The sequence below is a fragment of the Chionomys nivalis genome, chromosome 7 (assembly GCF_950005125.1).
Source record: "Chionomys nivalis chromosome 7, mChiNiv1.1, whole genome shotgun sequence".
Classification (NCBI taxonomy): Eukaryota; Metazoa; Chordata; class Mammalia; order Rodentia; family Cricetidae; genus Chionomys; species Chionomys nivalis.
In genome coordinates, this window is record NC_080092.1 from 97,443,312 (window position 1) to 97,449,311 (window position 6,000).

Here is a 6,000-nt window from a genome sequence, read left to right on the forward strand (position 1 = left end):
ACCATGTAGGTCCTAGGGATTAAACGCACAATGTCAGGCTTGTTACCAGCTGGGCTATCTCTCTCTCTTTCTTTCTTTCTTTCTTTCTTTCTTTCTTTCTTTCTTTCTTTCCTTCTTCCTTCAGTTTTCTTCTTTAATTTATTTATTTTTATTTTATGTGCATTGGTGTTTTGCCATGGGTATCAGGTCCCCTTGGAACTGGAATTCACAGACAGTTGTGAGCTGCCATGTGGGTTCTGGGAATTGAACCCAGGTCTTCTGGAAGAGTAGCCAGTGCTGTTAACCACTGAGTCATCTCTCCAACACCCCCCCTTCTTTCTTTTTACAATTAATTAATTAAAAGCCCAGTAATGGTGACACTCGCCTTTAATTCCAACACTTAGGAGGCAGAGGCAGTTCCAGGACGGGCAGGGCTACACAGAGAAATTTTGTCTCAACAAAACAAAACCATAGCAATAGTAATGGTTAATTATTATTATTGGGTGAAGATGTGTGGATGCTGTGGCATACTTACGGAGGAGGTCAGAGGTGAACTTCGTGCGGTTGGTTTTCTCCCTCTGTCTTTACGTGGGTCCTAGGAAGCAAACTCAGGTCCTCAGGCTGTGAGCGCTTCACCCACCAGTTCACCTCAGCAGCCCGGCAAACACACTGAGGTAACACTTTGTAACACTTTGTGATGCCAGGCTACATCTTTTCATGAAAAGCTTTTCTCTTCTTTTCCTCTGGAGGAGAAAATCCCCATAGCTGCCGTGGGCTTCCCAGGCCCCGCTAGGGCCCCACCCAGGTCAGTGTGAAATGAATGAGTCGCTTTATTCTCTAAAAGCCACCCTGCGTGTAGGGAATCTTTCCAAGGCAACACAGAGGAGCCTGGCCATGCACAGCACACAGCGTGAGCCTCCAACAACCTGGACTGAACTCGTGTTTGGCCTGAGGTGCTCTGCCCACAGGCAACTTGCAATTTCTCAGAAGAGACAGACCCAAGTCTTTGACAGTCAGACTCCACACCTAACAGGAATGCAAGGCTGGTGGGCCTGCTGGAAGACGCCTTAGAAGGGGTTTTCAGGAAGAGGGAGTGGCCTAGGACTGTCCACAGAAACAGCAAGGTTCAACCGAGTGTCTGTCCTCGGGCAAAGACCCAACACCTTGAAGGAAATTATTTTATTTTTATGTTGCTGAGGGTCAAACTAAGAGCCTTATATATGGCAAGCAATTTACTGATAGACTCCCCAAATCGGTGCTTTGGAAGCCCCTTCTTTCTCTCCTGTTTCATTTGTTTGTTTACTTGCTTTTTTTTTTTTTTTTTTTTTTTTGGTTTTTCGAGACAGGGTTTCTCTGTGGTTATGGAACTAGCTCTTGTAGACCAGGCTGGTCTCGAACTCACAGAGATCCGCCTGCCTCTGCCTCCCAAGTGCTTGTTTACTTGCTTTTGAGCGAGGTTTTAGCACTGGCTGGACTGGAATTTTCTCCGTAGAACAGGCTCTCCAGACATGGTCTTTCCATCCCCAGCTCCAGCACACAGATCACAGTGTGCACCATTGTGCCTGGCTAAGCACCCGGCCCATCCTCAACACCAGTGCTGAGCTGAATGAATTCAGCTTTGGAATCCAGGTTTGCTGAATTAACAAAGGACTGGATGGGGACCGGATGACTGGAGAGGAGAGTGAAGTTATTCTGAACAAAGGACTGTTGGGGCAGAATTCGCAGAGGGCCACCGAGGGCGCCTTTGTAGTGGGAGCTGCTTCCCCTAGTCAGCATCCCTTTGAGCAAGAGAGTAGGGACATTTGTGCATTGGCAAAGGACTCCTGCCTGCAACACGAGGGCTGCCCTGAGAAAGGGCGGCGTCGAGGAGAAAACTCAATGCAAGCGATTTGCCTCTTTAGACTAAAAGGAAATATTTTAAAGCTATGCGAGGCTGGATGATGCCTTTTGCAGATCGGGCTTCTTGGCCCGAAGTTTTTGCAGCTTGGGGAATGATGCAAGGCATTAGCTCAAGGCCGCTGGGTGGCTGCCAGGGCTCAATTAGGAAATTGTGCCTGTAGGGTAACCTATATTCACAGTATTTTTCCAGGCTGGAAAGTCTGCCAGATGGCCCATGTCAGGACTCTGCCATGCCTTGCGAGGCTTCCTTTAACTCATTTACCACCAGGTGGGAACAGGGGTTCTTCTAGAAGTGGGTTCACCGCCAACACAGGTGCAAACAGAAATGTTGGTCCTATGTGTAAGGACACCAGAATGGAAAATGATTATCCGGGGCCTCTCGGAGAAGCCTGGATCATGATGTGGCCCTGATTCTTAGCAACCCAACATGGAATTGTTCAAGCTTATCTTGTTCTTTGGGCTGGGAAGAAGTTGGGCTCTGGAGGTTGACCTAGTGTCTTTCCTGGGGTGACCCACCCCTAATCACAACTTCCAGTACTCTTGAGCCACCAACTCCTCTGCTTTCACTGAGAGGGTTCCTAGCGAAGCACACGGAGATAGTGGCCTAGAAATCAGCATCCTTACCTCTGGTTGGGGAAGGCGTCACCTGCCATGGTACTGAGATGTTGAGGCCCGTGAGGGTGTGCATCCAGGATGTGAGCCAGAAGAACAAAGGAATGATAGCCTTGTGCCCAGGCTTCTGATGGGGAGGGGGTAGTGCAACTCAGCAGCCCCAAGGAGAAAGAACCTTGTTATGGTTGCTGGGACTTGGGTCATCCTCGGCCTTTGTCCCACGGGCGCTTGTCAGCATCCATCAGGACACCTGAGATGTTTAGGAGTTCTCTCATGATGACAAGCCTCTGGCCAGAGGAAGAGAGGAGGTGTGTACAGACAAGAGCTCCACGTTTGCTACCTGATGGAACTCACTGGCTGTGTGGTGGGACTCACACAGCATTAACCCGCCCTTGTCAGCCCACGGGTGACATCATTCACTCAGGGAATCTAAAGAAAGGAGAAGTGTCACTTGAGCAACCCTGGCAACCCATAAGCACTTTAGGTGGTTCTCTTCTGTTTTTGTTTTTGTAAGAAGATGAAGTTTGGTCACATGACTTGAGTCTTTACATCATATCCTGATCCTCATTCCCTCTGCAACCCACTGAGGTCTGTCTTCTGTCCCTGAGTCCCGATGAATTCCTTACTACTGTGATGTTGGAGCCTGTGATATCAGAACCTGTACTGGGGGAGTCTGTGATGGGGGAGCCTGTGATGTTGCATTTGTTTAACTCTGTGTTACTTTGCTTGTCTAAAACACCTGATTGATCTAATGAAGAGCTGAATGGCCAGTAGGTAGGCAGGAGAAAGGACAGGTGGGACTGGCAGGCAGAGAATAAATAGGAGAAATTGTGGAAGAGAAGGTTGAGGGGCAAGAGAAGGAGGAGAGGAGGACATCAAGGGCCAGCCACCCAGATACACAGCCAGACACGGAGTAAGAAGGAAAGAAAGGTATATAGAATAGGAAAAGATAAAAGTCCAGCCGGGCGGTGGTGGCGCACGCCTTTAATCCCAGCACTTGGGAGGCAGAGGCAGGCGGATCTCTGTGAGTTCGAGACCAGCCTGGTCTACAAGAGCTAGTTCCAGGACAGGCTCCAAAACCACAGAGAAACCCTGTCTCGAAAAACCAAAAAAAAAAAAAAAAAAAAAAAAAAAAAAAAAGATAAAAGTCCAGAAGCAAAAGGTTGCTGGATAATTTAAGAAAAACTGGCTAGAAACAAGCCAAGTCAAGGCTGGGCATTCCTAAGAAAGAATAAGCCTCTGTGTGATTTATTTGGGTGGTGGGCCGCACAATGTGTGAAGAGTAAAAAAAACAACTGCACTCGTGTGTGTGTGTGTGTGTGTACATTCTTTGGGATAAAATACCCCCATTGCTAACTTCATCTTGTCCTTGGATAATCCCTGTTTCATCATGTTCCCTCTGTGAAGCCCTTCCTCAATGCCCAAGCTTGTTTCCAGGTCTATTTCTCCTATGACACATCTCTCTCTTTCTGAAGGTGTCTTAAGTAGCCCAAGCTGGCTTTGAACTTGGTACATAGCTAAGGATAGATAACCTTGAACTTCTGATTTTCCTGTCTCCACCTCCTACATAGACACGTCTGGGCCACCACATCGAGTTTATGCAATGCCAGGGATGGAAATGGAACTCAAGGCTAGGCAGGTACTCTATCATCTGAGCTACATCCCAGTCCTTCTTTCCTTCCTTTTTTTGTTTTTCAAGACAGGGTTTCTCTGTGTAACAACCTTAGCAGTCCAGGAACTAGCTCTGTAGACCAGGCTGGCCTCAAACTTAGGGAGATTCACCTGCCTCTGCCTCCCGAGTGCTGGAATTAAAGGCAAGGCGTGCGCCACCACCGCCCAGTCCTCCTTTTCTTTTATATCAAACATTTTCAGGCTCACATTCAAACTCAGCCAGACTAGCTAGTTAACTTTCGTCGTTAACGAGAGACTGCCGGCTGCCCTCAGCGCTCATCCTCAGCTCTTTTTAGCGAACAGAACTATTCATTTTTACCCTGATATGGAGCAACTTGGAGTGTAGGTTACGCTGCATGTCCAGCCTTCCTGCCCGCTAAGTGTGCTCACGTAAATAAATTCTGGCCAGTGGAAAGTGTATTTCAAGACAGGACGTTTGCTCTTCACTCCATCCTGCTGGTACTTGGAGGTGGCAGATTCCTTGTAGTGATGCCAAGCCGCAAGACAGTGGGGACAGATGTCCCTATGCCATTCCAACGAGACCCTTGCATCCACATGGCTTAGTCCTCAGGAATGAGACCTTAGACTTCCTGTGCCAACGTGACTTACCATTTTTATATCATGGAAATTATTGTTACTTAATATGATGAGCATCAGCGCTGGCTTCACAAGATTTATACAGAATTTACTCTAGCACAAGAGTCTCATCTTGGCAAATAATGGTGAGTCCCCTCTCATCCCCAGGACATCAGACTGCTCACCTGAGCTAACAGTTCCCTCCCTGTTTGCTTTCACTTTCACTCAGCAAGACTGGGACCACTGCCTTAAACAATATGTCACAAACACAACCCAGTCCTATTAGATCTGTTAGACCTCAGTCACGAGTTAGGCCTTGAGTGAGCGGAAAGCCTTGAACCTGGAACCTTCCCTCCCACTCAGACACCTGTACGGTGTGACTGGTCCACCTGCAGGTTACTCGGGCCTTTGTCTGAGGTGCTGATGGCTGACTGGTCACAGTTAGGGGCCAGCTCTGGGCCTCATTCACACAAGCTGAGATACCAGTGTCTCTGACTGCAGCACTTTCCCTATTGGCTTTCGATCATGGGCAGCCAAACGGGGTCACAGCACACTTCCCTCCGGTGAGAGTCGTCACCAGTGGACAGGGTGTGAGAACTCGGGGCTCGTGTGCAGATCACCAGCCCCAGAGCCATTCATCAGGTCCCTGTGGATGTTTGGCGCCTGAGCAGTCACGTGGATTTCCAAATAACCAAATGGGCTGGGTGTGTAAGCTAAGTGGCAAGCTATCTGCTTGGCCTATGTAAAACTTGGGTTGGACATTAGTGCCACAAAACAAACAGACAAAACCAAACCACACCCTCTCTCAAATATAGCATGTTCTGCATCTAAACAAATGTTTTGATTTGGAGTTGTTACTTTAGTGTAGCCTGGTGAGATGGCTCAGCTGGTTTTGTTTGTTTTGGAGACAGGATCTCACTATGCAGCCTTGGCTGGCCTGGAACTTGTTGCACAGCCCAGACTAGCCTCTAATTCACAGAAATCCACCTGCTTCTGCCTGACGATGAGATTAAAAACATGAGGACCAATCTTATTTTACTAATGCTCTTATTCCTCTCTCTCTTCCTCTGGATTGTTTTATAGTTCATCCTAGATGTTAAATCATTTCAGGTAGAAATATTTCAGCATGTACCCCTTGAAGACATATTTCTCTCTTAATTTTTAAAAATTATTTTAATTTCTTTTTAGGTACACGGATGTTTTTGCCTGCAGGTTTGCTTGTGCACCACAGGCGCGCAGAAGAGGCTTCCGGACCCTGGAGAC